General features: G+C 39.0%; 1 protein-coding gene across 2 annotated transcripts in view; it reads left to right on the top strand.

Annotated features, from left to right (window-relative positions):
• Positions 1-208: 208 nt before the first annotated feature.
• Positions 209-15,978, top strand: part of grik4 (glutamate receptor, ionotropic, kainate 4) — a 378,192-nt gene continuing 362,422 nt past the window's right edge. For both annotated transcript variants that reach the window (XM_085243381.1, XM_085243380.1), the window contains exon 1: positions 209-954. The gene's annotated coding sequence lies outside the window, so the exon portion shown is untranslated. The remainder of the gene's footprint in view (positions 955-15,978) is intronic.

The raw sequence follows: 15,978 nt of genomic DNA, 5'->3' as shown, positions 1-15,978 counted from the left end.
TCCCCTCTTTTATATATGTTCCTGTAATGTCAGATGACCTTTTCTTTGTCATCTGTAGTTTGTGTTATTCTAGGTCCCCCCCCCCCCCCCCCCCCCCACACACACACTGCTATAAATACATTAAGAGTCAGGAGCATCTTCCTTTCCACGTCTGAGGACAGCACAAAAAAAATCCCCCCTCTGTGAACGTGTGCGCGGCAGCGCGTATGAGAAGAAGGGGAGACTTCGCCCGCACCTCTATCAGTCTGCCCTGCATCTTTCCACCGGACCGCAGTGGATACAGCCGACTGTACACGAGTGCGTCTGACATACAGCACAATGTAAAATAGGTGTTTTCTACAGAGAGGGTTTCACAGGTACGTTTGTTTGGAGGAGCACCGCACAAAGCGCGATCGTTCCCTGGCTTTTTCCTCCGCGCTCGCTCTTACCTCAGCCGCAGCCCGTAAGTGGGATGCGGGATACGCAGCATCACCGGTGCCGTTAGAATAATCCCAACAGATAAACCTTGCAGTTCAGCGGGCCTATCAGATTTTAAGGCAACTGGTTTTCTAAAGGCTGAGCAGGGAGAGTAAAACTGCTCGCTGGTGTGTGTGGGGGGAAGAAAAAGACACTGCTTTTCTCCGGGAGATAAAGTGAGGAGGGATTTTCCAACTAACGGGGATGTGGCTGTTTTTCCACTGTCCTATAAAGCGGGAAGTGATTTGGTCATCCAAAGATCAGATTTAAACTGGACTGCTCTTGATCTTATCAGTAACGCATTTTATCTGCCCGTTTATCTGCCCTGGGAGTCTCCGTGGTGGAGGGAGACGCGGAGCAAGATCCAGAGAACTATACAGAGGGAAACTGAGTTACTCTTCAATTACGCTTTTTCTTGCAAATTGACGTATTTCTGGGCAGCGGACGTAATGCAAAAGTAAGGGAGAATATTGGAAACGCAGACAAGACGCAGCACAGGTAAGGGAAACTGCTTATTAAGATGTGAAGAGAGCAATATATGCAGCAACAGAAACCATTCTTAACGGGTTTAACGGCAGTTGGAGGGGGAAGCAAGAAGCTGTAAGATGCGGCAACGAATGACTAAACATTTAATGCTGCTGGATCTGTAGATCAGAAGTTAAGGCACGGACTATTCTGTGGTCACTACTTAAACGGGGGGTTTAACCTGTCTGATACCAAATACTTAAGCTGGCGATTTGTACCCTGTGAGTCTGTATGTTACTGGTTTTAATGAGCCAGTTGCGTCGGTGAACTGGAGCCTAATTGTTGCACGCTGGGCTGAATGGAAACTGTCCTTGTGCAGCAGTGACTTGAGAGCGCGGCTCAATAAGCAATCAAACATCATTTGCTGGATACGAGGCAGAAGTCGCAGACGTTTCAGTCGTGACGAATGACAGGAGAAAGTATTCACTTTAAGTGGGCTGATTCAGACCAAGTGTTAAATTCACCAAGGGTGTGATCAATAGGCTGGCTGCTCTACTCCAGTTAGATGCTGATTTATGCTCTTTACAGACTTGGAGTGATATACTTGTACTCGTTCGTTTTTTTGTTATTGTTTTATTTTTAATTACACGGGAATAAAGAAGGGACGGATGAACGTGAAGATGAAATGAGATACACAGAAGGAGATGGCTAAAAAACACACGCACTTATTTTTGGCTCCACCTTGTGGTTCAGTTTGGTGCCTGAGTTTGGCTCTGCCCGTAGCATCCTCAGACTTTTTGTTATTTATAGCATGATGGTAGAAAAAACCCTGACTTATTATAGTCTCTTATAATTAATGTGATGTGCAGTGATGCAGTGCTTAATTGAAATGTGTGCTCGGTGTGACCAGAGATAATGGCGGGTCACAGTTACAAACAGGGTAAAAAAAGAGCTGTTTTGCTTCTGTCCATTAAAGACTTCACAGTCTCTTCGTGTCACAAAGACAGGCGTCTATTTTCAATTCCACAGATCTTGTGTTATGTGGCTTTGCCTTCCACAGCATCAATGCAACCCATTGAGAAGTAATTTATGATAAATTGTACTTTATTTTCTTTTAAAAATATATAATTTCTGCTGAGCTTTTTTTTTTTTTTTTTTTTTTTTTGTCATTTTGCAAAAATAAAATAGTTCCTGAGAACTTGATTGGCAGGCACAAGGTAACCACCTGTTTGTGCCAGCTGATGTTTGCATTTCTGCAAGCTCAAGTACTTTTTTGTTGATCTCAGAATGAGTAAATGCTTCATCCATAACCACAAACTGCTTAGCTGGCTCTCCCTCTTGTTATAAGTCAGATATTTGTGCAACAGAATCAATTTCACGTTCATAATTTTATCTGTAGCTTGGCAATTCAAGTTCACGGGATTTGGATGCCAAGTGCTACAGCTGATGCCTGAAAAGAACACTTTAGTTTGACAGCCCATAACCGGGATTGTTGATACTCTTGGAAAGGTTTATATGTAATCACAAACTGGGTACATATGAACTATTTATTGTGCTGCAAGTTATAATTCAGATTTTGTTCCAAGCGATATAGTGTTTGGGGGCAGACAGTCATGCAAATAACTGGTCAGTACTGCCAGGTAGCTAAATTATACATACACATCCACCCTAGACAGGTTGCCAGTCTGTCACAGGGCTGACACATGGAGAAACAGAAAGATTCACCTCTACAGCCAATTTAGAATCACCAACCTTAACTCTTGCACATCTTTGGACTGTAGAAGGAAGCACACAGGAGTACAGGGAGAACATGAAAACTCCACACAGATTGCTGTATATCACTTACTGTACAAAACTCTGAATCCACTGTGTGTTTTTCTGTCCAGGTATGCTTTTACTGCATAGCTGTGTGTTTGGGATTGTCATGCTGAAAAAAGTTTGTCACAGTCTGGCACTTTCCAGATGGTATTGCACGGTGGATTCAAATCTGATGGCACTTTTCTTTGTTCATAATTCCACCAATTTGAAATGTAGCACTCGCCACGATTTGCATGTGGCCGTAGTCAGTCACTGTTTTACCTTTCTCCATACCCCCGTCATATAACAATTGACAAGAATTTGAACTTAAAATTTCAAATTTGGATTCATCACTCCATGAGACCTGTTGCCACGCATTTACCGGTAGTCTAGTTGTTGTGTAATTTGGCATACTGCTGCTTTTTCTCCATTTCCCTTTCTTAAGAATGGCTTGTTGACAACCACCCTTCCACTGAGACCTGATGAAGCTTAAGTGACTGTATCGGGTCTGATTTTTTCTTATGGACATGACTTTTAGACACTATTCATCTGCTCCAGATGAGATGCCTTTTTTTGTTCTTGAATTATTCACAGTTAAGTGTTAAGTGGCTTAAGAGACAGATATTTCCTCTAAAAAAGGTCAGGTGCAAGGACTGAAAAAGGAAAAAACTTTGAAAAACATTCAGAAATGTTGGGGAATTACTGCTCAAGACCGCTTTAAAAAATGACAAAAATGTATAATTAGAAGTAATGAGAGGTGGCTCAGGATTTATTGCACAGATAACGACTGTCAAACACATGTACAAACCTTTAGACACTGATCTTCAGCTAAAATAAGCATTTATTAATGTACTTGGATTATAAACCTTCACACTTCATGCAAGTTCCACTCCTAGGCTTGGGGTATAGCATTTTCTCTAATTTGCTGTGGGTTTGTATCATTAAATCAAGCAGGACATGTTCAGGTGCTTTCAGCAGAGTATGTGTCATTTTCACCAAGATTATTTGAACACTTAAAAGTGTGGGTGATATGCACATTTTGTTTGAAAAGCTTACTCCATTAGGCTAAATTTAGGAAAATTATGTTCAGCCTTCAGAATCAGAATCAGAATACTTTATTGATCCTTGGGGGAAATTATTTTGTACTGGAGATGTATCCCCTCATCACCTGCAGACTAAAAGTTCAGTGTGAATCTAGTGAGTGTATGACTGCCTATTCGAACCTCATTTTAAACCCTAATGACTAAATTAGCCGCAAGCATTCTCCTGGGCTAATGCTAATATTAGCCGCAATTAGCATCTCGCTAAGCATTTAGCTAAATTTAGCAGCAAAGGACAGGAGTGGCCCACAGGTAAAGTCTCTGTCACAGATGTTTGAAAGTGGGTGGGAGGATTCCACTTGGATTCTCACACAGATGTGGATTTCTATTTTTAGTGTCGTGGGTTAAGGCGCGATGGTTCTGTTTTTGTGTCGCACCAGGAGAAGGTGTGCATGCTGGTCAATTACACAATTTTATTTGGTCAAATTCAACTCCTCTGCTTGCGTTTGTAAATTTCATGGCTGTGCTTTATGGTTTCATTTCTGAGATGGGTGGAGTGCAGCTCACTTTACCTCTCGCTGGCTTCTATTTATTTGTTTGTGTTCTCCGGAGTTCGCTTGTTTGCGGCGGGGTGCGTTACAAAACAGTTCCAATGATTTTATAGCGCACCGCGGGGCAGTTTACAGCAGTTTTTCAGTATATTTTGGGTCTACATTGGTCTTTTGTTGCGGTGGAGACACACTGCAGACCTTAATTTTGACTTTTTACTGTCGATATATCTTATTGTTTGTTATGCACTTATTAATAGCTCTCACATTATCCATTTTATACCTCCTGTAATTTATGTAACATTTACAGCTGGGCCATGAGCCACATTTTTCTCACAGACTGTTATTCGCTGACCTCTAGACTAGGATAAGTGAATTTATGCTCTAACACGGGCTCCAATTACTGAAAAGCCGCCCCGGTTAGCTGCAGCACTGATAATACTCTAGAAATTCCTAAATTAAGAATTTTGTAGTGATGAATATTTATGACTATGGTAATTCAAGGGCCTTCATTTGCTACAGCTTTTTAAAGGGTACACGATTACTAGCAAAACAAATAATGATTATTATGGTAGCAGTGCTGTAGAGGGAAGGGTGAACACCTCATTTGCAGAAACAAGAGCCTGCTATTTATTGAAATGTTCATTGTAATCTAACAGATGAACACGTCGGCACAAATGGATACAAATTCTGCTGAGAATTATTGTTATTGGGTCGGTGAGAGGTCAGGCAGAGGAAGGAAGTACAGCATCTACTAAAAAATTTATTATCGTCAATTGGTGACCCATGTTCTTAATTTTTAAGAATTTCTGCTTTCACACACTGTGGTCAGTCAGTGTTTATATGGACAGTGTTTAAATCTGCTGGGATGCTTGTGTTTGCTGTCCTTCTTGTTAGATACACAAGTTCATCTCCTTGTTAATGCAAATATCTGATCAGCCAATCACATGGTGTCAATTCAAAGCTTTTAGGCACATAGACGTGGTCAAGATGACCTGCTGAAGTTCAAATTGAACATCACAATGGGGAATGGTTGTTAGTCTGAGTATTTCAAAAGATGCTGATCTTCTGGGATTTTCCTGCACAGTCATCTGTAGGGTTTCCAGAGGATGGTCTGGAAAAAGAGAAAATTTTCAGTCAGCTGCAGTTCACAGAGGTCAGAGGCGAATGACCAGACTGCTTGGAGCTGATAGGAAGGCAACACTAACTCAAATAACCACTAGTTACAACCACGGTATGCAGAAAAGCATCTCTGAATACACATGTTCAGGCTGGAAGCAGATGTATTAAACAGCAGAAGACCACATTGGGTGCCACAGCTGTCAGCTTAGATAGACAATAGAAGGTTGTCCAACTGATGGGTCTTAATGTCTGTTGACACATTCGTATGGTAAGGTCAGATTTTGCTAAAAACAACATAAAAGCGAGGATCCATCCATCCTATGAGGGATATTTTCTTGGCACACTTTGGGCCCATTACTACGAAATGAGAATTGTTTAAATACCCAAGTAATCTTTTGACCATGTCCGTCCTTTCACGACCACAGTGTGGCATTCTTATGATGGTTGCTTGCAGCAGGATAATACTCTTTGTTAAAAAGCTCAAATCATCTTAAACTGGTTTCTTCAGTGTGACAATGAGTTCATTGTACTCAAATGGCCTCCACAGTCAACAGATCTCAACCCAAGAGCACTTTTTGGATGTGGTGGAACGTGTGACGCTGTCATGTCAATATGGAGCAAAGTCTCTGAGGAGTGTTTTCAACAGCTTGTTTAATCAATGCCATGAAGATTTGAGGCAGGTCTGAAAGCAAATCTGGTACTGGTATGGTGTAACATAAAACTATGAGTAACTGTTGTTCAGTGAAGTGAGGGGTATCACAGATGTTTGGGTATTCATTTTCATTTAGTTTACAGGTGTGTTGCATACTGTAATTTTATACATGACCCAGCCCTCATGGTTTGTTTGATGGTGCTTTTGAGGTCTTAGCTGATTATGTTGAAGGTTAATTATCATCAGGTACTCTCTGCCTCTCAGTGAGGGGACAGAGTGACAATCATTAGTCCTTAACAAAGTCTCTTTTCCTGCGAGTAGGAAGGAACAGCGCTGTCGTGCTCTGCATCTGCCTCACTTCATTTAGTCTTCACTGCAGCTTGCTCACACACACACACACGACTGAATGCTCACACATAGTTGGTATGCATTAAATATGCATTTAAAACAAAAGAAAAAAAAGGTTAAATATTGTCTGCCAGCTGAGGAGGCTTCCTGTTTTCATTCTTGGAGCCATGGGTCATGTTTAGCATATTCATTGTGCTAATATGGCTGGTGGAGTTGCTCACTCAAGGTTACATTAACAATGTCCTTCTCATGGTAAACACAGCATTCTAATGGCACTCAGGTATTCCTCTCCACTTTTCTAATTTCCACCCATACTAGTGAGCAGTAGTCAAGGCACTCACCTCAGTGCTTTTGAGTATAGATCCACAAAATTATTGAAGTTGGAGAAAAGTCACTTACCAACTACTTCTAGTACGGTACACTGCCTTTTTCCAGTTTCTAGTTTTTTTTGGACTAGCTTCCCTCATTTAGCTTCTCTCACTCATCATTTTAAGTTAAACTTTACTCGGGCTGAGAGCAAGGTTAAATTCCCATTTTGCCGAACTTGATCATTCAATCTGACATTTTCTCTTTATGTGTGACAAGATGTATTTTGCTTAGTTTTGCCGTCTAATGTTCTTCTTCAAACAAAGCAGAAGCTGTGATAATTGTTTGTTGAAGTGACTAACACAGGATCTTCTACTGAAGAAACATCGATTTAAGGTTTATTTACAGAAAGTGGTGTAAAAAGATTTCTTCAGATTGATATTTTTTAAGCTAGTGATCATTGGTCAAAAGGGACAGAATACCCTGGACAGCACATCAGCTCAAACTAGTGAGGTTTGGTCAGAGATTCAGAGGTTTGGAACCAAATAGATTTGTTGTTATTTACTTACACGATACACCATAATGGAAGTATTAAACTCTTGTTTAGCCTGTGAGTAAGCCAACTTAAAGAGAGAACATTATTGATGGTGTCATTGATCTCTGTGTGTTAGCTTACAGAACAAAGACAGCTCTCCAAGCCAATATACACTTTGTCTTGTAATTACTAAATCTAACTACTTAAGGCACTTTGGAAAGTTTTGAGGTTAATCTTAACTTTGTCACCTAATTTCAAAGAACAACAACAAAAGTACAACACAATCAGCTTTCCAAATTTGTAACTTCTAAAATCATAGCTTTAGGCCTTAAGATTCACTTGACAATATGAAACCTGGTGGTTATTTCTCACTCTTTCTGACAATTATTTCTGAGATGAATAGCGTGTCTTTATTTTGTCATCCAAGCTCCCACCAGACAGCACAGACTTAATTAAGGTAATAATAGAAAGTCAAGATTTAGTCAAACAGATTTATATTCTGTCAAAACAAAATCAAGGTCACAGTTAGAACAAAAACAACTATAATAGACAAATTTTGCTGCCAGGGCGCCGGAGGAAAGCCCAATTTGCAGCCACCTTTGCAGGGATCAAAGGTCATCATACTGAGTCACATTCTGTAAGCGTGGAGCCTTCAGCTCAATTTCATGGACTTTCCAAGTGAACACGCTGGAAAAAGCAATGAATCTGTTAATTATGGCTCACAACATGCTGTTAACTGCTGTGTAGTGAGATTTTATAGTGAAATGAGAATTGTAATTATAGATGACATAAAGTAATTAGGAGGAAACAGCTTGTGAGTAGCCTAGTTCATACAGTATCCTATGATTGGAGATTTCCATCTATACTTAAAAATACAACACCTCTCTTACTCATACTACACAACTGTCTGGACACCTTTCTTGTGTCTGTGAAGACAGCAATCATTGATTTTTATACTATGCCCTTTAGATGTAATCTCTTTATGCAAATTTTCTAACAATGTATACTGTGGGTATACATTCAGCCCTATTTTAAAAACACCTTAGTGTTTCCCTAGCTTTCAAGCGAGGGGAGACAAAAGACAAACGTTATTTGAGTCGATGAGAACTCGATTGCTTACTGTAAGTTCAATAAAAGTCTCCCAACAACAGATAATCTAAAACAAAAGCAGGACAGACGCCGGCCCCAGACGTCTGAAAGTCTGATAGCAAAGCACCAGCAGCCCTCCTGCTGTGTTACAGCTGAACCACTCATCAAGCACAGGAGGACAGGCTTTGACCCACGATTCATTTAAGAGGCGGAAGAGGGATAACAGTTGTTATTAACCCAAACGGTCCAGTTTTTATTGATGCAGAACACAAAACACTTAAATTACAGAACATATAAAACTCTTTTGTCCACCTCCTGTGGCTTCCTGTGGCTTTGACGGAATAAACGAGAAAATACAAATGCACAAAGGTTATTTTTTGAATATTTTAATTTTTGTTTATCGTTGCTGTAAGTGATTCTTCACATTTTCCAAATGTGGAGTCTACACAGTAAATAAAGAAGGTGTTGTACTATTTGTATCGCAGCCTGTGTCTGTGCATTATGCTTGTAATTGGTGGCTAGCATGGATATATAAACACAAACTTGCTGTTGGCAAACTTGCTTGCTTTCTCTGCCAGCGCCACTAGCTTACTTTACTTACTTTGAAATCAGAACTGGCCTTTTTTTTTAAAGAAACTTTTATTGTTTCAAGTTGCTAAATGTTAGAAATATGATCAAATAGCTGGGGCCATAAAGTGTTTGCATGTTCTCTCTATATCTGCATGGGTTCTCCAGCTTCCTCTCACACTCCACAGACATGCTATCAGTGGGGTTAGGTTGTTTCACTGGATTTACATCCTATAGGTGTACCCAGTGAGTGTATTTTCTAAGCTAAACCTTTAGCACACATTCCTAGGTTTCAAATAAGTCAATCGCGAGCCATGCTTTCTGTTGATCTGTTTGCTTGAATCTATCTATTGGAAAGATTTCTATAAAGCCAGACGAATGAATAAATAAACAGTGAAACTATATAATAAAGAAAAAGAGTTATAGAAGGAAAAGTGCTAAAGAAAAATTTCTGAGTATATTGTGAATAAATACTAGGCTGAGCAAACACGGTATTACATCTGCAAGGGCCATTTGCGAGGCGCTGACAAGAAAAAGTGAAGTATGATTCATCGTCTCGTTGCGTTCTCGATCAATTGATGGATTGGACAGGGGAGCCCAACTCTCCAAAGTTGTGAAGGTTAACCAGCTGCCACACATCCATCGTTTAGCCTTTGAAGCCTTCACGCAGCAACTAGAGATAGTGAAAGTCAAAGACATGCCATTTACTCGCATGCTGTTGTACTCAATGGGGTGTATGCACAAGGCGTTTGACAACCTCAGAATACACGCAAGATAAATCCTCCTTCAGATTCTCCTCAGCGTTTTCACAATGTAACAGCAGGAAACGCTGAACATGAGAGACCTACTCTAAAAACATAATCATTAGGGATAAAAGCTGAACAGGCTGCACAGAAATTTAGGGTTTTTTTTGCAGAACATTTCTGTTCTACTCGTGTCTTTGTGGCCCAGCTGCAGCAATGCACTAAAAAGTGCCATTTCGTGTATGTATCTGTGCATGCACTTCACTTAACCTTTTCTATTTAATCAGTTTTCTTACAACAGTTTGCCCATCTGTGAGCACAGTGTGACTTTTAGAGCAGTGTATCTGTCTGTCTGTGATGATCCATATCAACTGCGCTGCTTGTCAACTGTTTAGACAGTGATGAATGAGATGCAGAATATGTGCAAAGCAGGCGGCCACAGATAAAACGCTTTCAAGAATCGAGATCTACCTGTTGTGAATAGGAAGGAGAAAACCTGAATGGATACAGCTCATTTATATGTGTGTGTATATATATGAAGTACTGCCACAGTTTTTACATCCATAGCAAGCTAGTTCTAAATCAAAGTTTAGATCAAAGAGTGTGTTTCCTAACTAGGAAGTCGCAGGAATTCAAAGCTATAACTGTCAACTTCATTGCCTAAGTTAAATGAAGTGAAAGAATTACTCTGCAAGCGTTGATTTCATAGGCTATGACAACTGTGGGTGGCAAACCCAGTCAGTTGCAGCCATTTAATAAATGTTAATTCAGTGAGTTGGCTCAAGTACAAACTGCAAATATTGGCTGCCTGGTTATTGTACTCTCAGTCAGAGCACTAGTTACTGATTGTCAATACGAAATACGTGCTCACTATCATTTTGATTATTATAAATAGATGCTCTAATTTACTCTCTCTTTATATTAGTTATTTGTCTTTATTAGTTTTAATAGTAGTTTTATTGTCACTTCTTTTTATATATACTGGTAGTTATTACTTCTTATTTTCTCAGTCTACTTTCCTTGTGTGCGTGTTTTTTGACACTTTCTTTCTAAGCAACAACAAAAAGAAAAGTCGGCGTCATGGTGTCCACCTGTTCCCCATTAGCTCCCAATCAATGCTTTGTATATATAGCCTTTTATTTTCCTGCATTCTCAGGTTTTGCTCAAGTTGTGTTTAAGTACAAGCCGTGCTAATTAAAGCTCACCATTTATTTGCATTCAGTTTGTGTGTGCATTCTCATTAAACATAACAATTGGTCTCTGTCTAGGTTGAGGCAACCTAGTGTCAACGAGCACCTACGAGGAATTTTTAAAATAACCTTTTACATCAGGAAGCTTTTAGTCTTTTTATAAAACCTTAATGGGAGTCATTGGAGGATAGTATAAAGGCTGTGTATATAGTAGGTGAGTCCCTACACTACACTACAAAGCAGAATTTAAGCCTTAAATTTAAGCCCAGGTTTTGAGTGTCATAAAGGTGCTTTACTTTTTAATGGGGTGCCATGGTAACTGCTGCAAACCTAACCTTCTGCAGGCTAGGTTTGAGATAAGAGAGTATCACTGTTCACCGAGCAATCGTTTCTCTGAAAAATACTGTCACTGTTCATGGAAGAATAGAACAAGATGATAAATCGTTTTTAGAGACTGTCAAAAGTTGTCTTTCCCTTGATAAGCTTTGGCGAGAGCATTCTCAGGAGCAGTTTTACATCTTGCTTTTTTAGTGTTGGCTATAATTAATAGTTTATTTTCCTATAAATAAGCTTTCAAAAATGCAAATACTTCTCATGTAAAATGTACTTACAGGTGTAAATGATGTTTTTGTAGTTATTATTTGCTGTAGTTGAAAGACAAAATGCTAAAATTATCGCCATGAAAAACACTTTATTTATGTAACTCATTGTTATCACTGCCCCATTATAAAGACACAGGAATGAATATGTCTAATAACAGACACAGTCAGGACTTTTTTGCTTTTCTTTACAGACTAAATTTCTACTTTTCTAGTGATGCTGACCAAACCGTGATTCCCGTGCACATACATTAATATGGAGCTGTTCCCATCGCAGATATTCACGCATCATTACTTTGGCTGAAACAGCCGTGGTGTGGTATATATTATGTAATCCACCTCTTCATATGTTTTTTTTCAATTTTCCAACTTTATCTTTGTAAAAATATTTAAATCTACTGCCAGTACAGCTGTCCGTGTTTGTGGTTGCTGCCGTGACAGCCCCATTTATTTGAATGCTTGGTGTATTGAAAAGCTCTGGGTTGATAAATCAAATAAAAATGACCTTAGGGTGACAGCTTAGCAGAACTGCCGGTGTTGGGGTAAGAGAAGTCAAATGAACCTCTCAGTGAGGGTTTTGTTTCAGCTTTTATCAACTTTTATTATCAGATTTAATTTTATATTTATCTGTTAAGGTTTTCAGTTAATAAACTGTCCATGGTCTCTTAAAGCTGCCTCCTCAGCTTTAAACATGGCATTGAAAAAAGTTCATCCAGACCCTTCCTGATATACTAAAGGCCCAACTCAAAGCCTTCTTTTATCTCTAAACTATTCTAAAAGTTGTTGGAGCACAACTCAGGAAAGTTTTGCAGAAGCATAATGTTCTTGATAAATTTCAGTGAGATACATTACACTTTAAGTCTTCCTTAAAGTCTCGAATGACCTAATGTTGCCTGCAGATAACGGTGACTGCTCAGTCCTTGTTTTACTGGCCCCAAGCTAAGCCTCTGCTACCGTCAACCATCAGATTTTAATTCACAGGATTTCCGGGCCAGGTCTGGATTAGCTTACTTTGAACCTTTCCAACCTTTTTTTAAAAAAAAAAATCTGATTTGTCTATCTTGTGATGTGGTGTCCCACAAGGATCTCTTTTTTCATTATATATTCTCCCATCAGGTCATGTTATCAGTAGCTTTAACATAACTTCTCATCATTTGCATGATGAGGACATTCAACCATACCTTTCTTTTAAAGCCTCATGAACTGAATAAATTACCTATTCTAAATGCAATCAACGATTAGACTGCAAATAACTTTTTGCAGCTCAAAACAGACAAAGACAGCATCACTACCCAAGTCAGACTGAGATTGCAGTCTTTTTCTTCCACTATAGATGGTAATGTGCAGAACCTTGGGGTCATTTTTGATCATTTTTATGAGATTTGATTCTCACATCAAGATTTTAACCCACTGTTGTTTTTGTTTGATCTAATAAATACCAGAGGTGGGACCAAGTCATTGTTTTGCAAGTCTCAAGTAAGTCTCAAGTCTTTATCCTCAAGTCTCAAGTGAAGTCTCAAGTAATGTCAGGCAAGTCCGAGTCGAGTCTCAAGTCACTGGTGTAAAAGTCCGAGTCAAGTCACAAGTCTTAAACTTTGAATTTCAAGTCCTTTCGAGTCTTTAAAAAACCCCGAAAAAAAGCATGTTGCAGTTATATGCTAAATGTAAATATTAGACCATGTAATTTTAAAATCTGTGTTTTTCTCAACACATGACAAAATAGTGAACTTAGAAAATATACACAAATTGTGAAATTGCACCTCTTTAAAATGCAGCTCAATTAAACCTAGCTCCAAGAATAATTTTCACCGACAGTTCTGAGATAAGCTGCATGTTATTCTTGGATGCGGTTGTAGGACCAGCTTTAAAATCGCATGACAAAAATATCATACATATTTAAAAAAACTGTATCACCAACGTAGCCTGGACAACATTTGCTAGTTAGATGAAGTCAGCTATCTCATCGTAGCATATTTATATGCATATTTATAATTATACGGTTCTTGGAGTGAGTGCACACACTCATGAAGTTTAGTAACTTCAGGTCACTGCAACAAGCCCAGGTACAGTTTACCGACGGATGGGTGCAGGACCTTGAAACGCACCGTGTAGAACGAAAGACCATCGTACCTATCATAAGTTTACCAGTCTCACAAATCGTCGTCATAAATACACATTCGTTAACCGTTTATTAATAGGACCTTTGAGCTCAACGGTAATTAATTAGTAGTGGAAATAATTTCTGGTACCCATCACAGAAATTGTCACGGCGGGGTGCGGCGGGGTGCGCCGATGTGTGCGGAAACAGGACCCAAAAGCAGATGATGACGAGGAATAGTAATGATTAACAGAAAAGTGAACCTTTATTGCGATGACGGCAGGAAATGAACCAAGAGACCAAAGCAAACAGGCAAAACACTAAGAAACAAAACACTGAGCTGGCAAAACACTAAGAAACAAAACACTAAAGGTACTAAGACCAATGACAACACAACTTAACAGACCTAATACGTGATGAAATAAATAGAAAACCCCAAAACATAGAAAACCCAGGAACAATAACTGCCTAAACTAAAGGCAAATAGGAAATAACACAAACTAATAACATATCAAAAAATACAAAGAAAACTCAGAGTGCTGGGTCGGAGACCCAGCCTGTGACAGAAATGTAGCAGTGACAATAATATTGTATGCTGTAATCGCACTGGGCAATTAGTGATACAAAAACCTGTTTTATCCTGTGAATAAAAGTATATGTTTTTGTCAATGTACCATAATAACAGAGGCGAAACGCAATATTGTGTCAGGACAATTCACTATTTATGCACAATAAACACAATAAATAAAGGAGCATAGCGCGACAATTTCTGTTCAGCGCCAGACTTGCTTGTAACCTATATCACCAATTATGTTATGAAAATGACGCATTAACTACTAAAAAACACTGACCTTCGTGTAAATGCTTGGAGCAGACTAACATGTGAGCTGGAGTGTTCTGGGACGTTATATTTGATCTTTGAATGGCTGAAATCCAGGCCATCCGTCGCGTCTTTGTTACTTCGGAAACATGGCTCGAACAATTTCTCTTCAACGTCGTAATCCGATAACAACCGATCTCTTTACCCGTCGGCTTCCCGTGGCTGTCATGCGACCGGCTATTGCAGTTAATAATACAACAGCTTCTTGACATTTTTGTGTTTCTTTTTATCGCTGTGTGACTGATTTCAATTGAAAGCCTGCGTGCGCTAGTACCTCTTGCCACGAGTTCCCAGAATCCTTTGCGGTTTTACCCCTGAATGACATCACATTTTCAATCTCTATATAATATGCATGTTAAGTTTTATATTTGGGGTGAAATATCAAGTCTTTTCAAGTAAACCGGTTCAAGTCCAATTCAAGTCCCAGGTCATTGGTGTAAAAGTCCAAGTCAAGTCACAAGTCTTAGAACATTTTTTCAAGTCAAGTCTAAAGTCATAAAATTAATGACTCGAGTCTGACTCGAGTCCAAGTCATGTGACTCGAGTCCACACCTCTGATAAATACTGCTAAACCCAAAACATGAATTGGAGATGCTACATACTTTCATCTCTTCACATTTTCGATTATTGTATCAAACTCTTTTCATGTCTGATCAAAGTATCTATTAATCACTTCCAATCTGTCCAAAAGGCTACTGCAAGGCTTCTAGCTCCCATAAATCATCACACGTTATCACATAACGCTTTTGCACTGGCTAAATGTCAAGCTTAGATGTCATTTTAAAATTTTGTTTTTCACTTTTACTGCCTTCTTGGGTTGGGGCACCAACTACATTATTGAATTACTACACCCCAGTACTACAAGCTGGACTCTTAGCTCCTCAGATATGGGCCTTATGATACATACCTGATTTAAGCTGTGCATAAACAAATACCCCAAAAGCTTAATGAACTTTATAAAAAAAGTCATACAAAAAATAATAATAATATTAATAACTCTGAGTTACTGTTGCAGAAAGTGGTTTTATGAGCGACGAAATCATAAGTTGTACTTTTCACACACTTTAATTTTTCACACACAGTTTCATATTGTTAGTCTGAGGTTGTATTTATGTAATTTTAAGACCTGGTAAGGACCCTTTGAATTAACAGAGAGAGCACTTTCTTTTCTTATAGCATGGAACATCTGAGTTAGAAGAGAGATGAAACCTAAAACAGATAACTTAATTCTTAAAGAAAAAAAAGAACTTACTTAGATTGAGGTTAGAAGGGCAGTCTTCTTTTATTTTCACTCTTAAGTCCTCATGTACTACTCAGTGGCATGCAGTGTACAAATTAGATGGCATATTGATCATTTTCTTTCAAGGTAAACTAAAGCTGTTGCATTGACCTGGGCAGTATGCAGTCATTTATTAACACAGTGTCACAAAGCTCTTTAGGTCACTTTAGTTCAGGATGGATTTCCAAGAGCACGTCTATAACGGGTTCAGAAATGGCCTGAGACACTCATAAAGAAGGAGAGATGCATAATTTCTCTTTGTGC

This window comes from Mchenga conophoros, linkage group LG14, assembly GCF_057382185.1.
Source record: "Mchenga conophoros isolate Kocher_MC1m ecotype Shallow Benthic linkage group LG14, M_conophoros_male_GT1.1, whole genome shotgun sequence".
NCBI lineage: Eukaryota > Metazoa > Chordata > Actinopteri > Cichliformes > Cichlidae > Mchenga > Mchenga conophoros.
The sequence above is the reverse complement of the archived record's forward strand: the minus strand, read 5'-3'. Positions and strand labels throughout refer to the sequence as shown.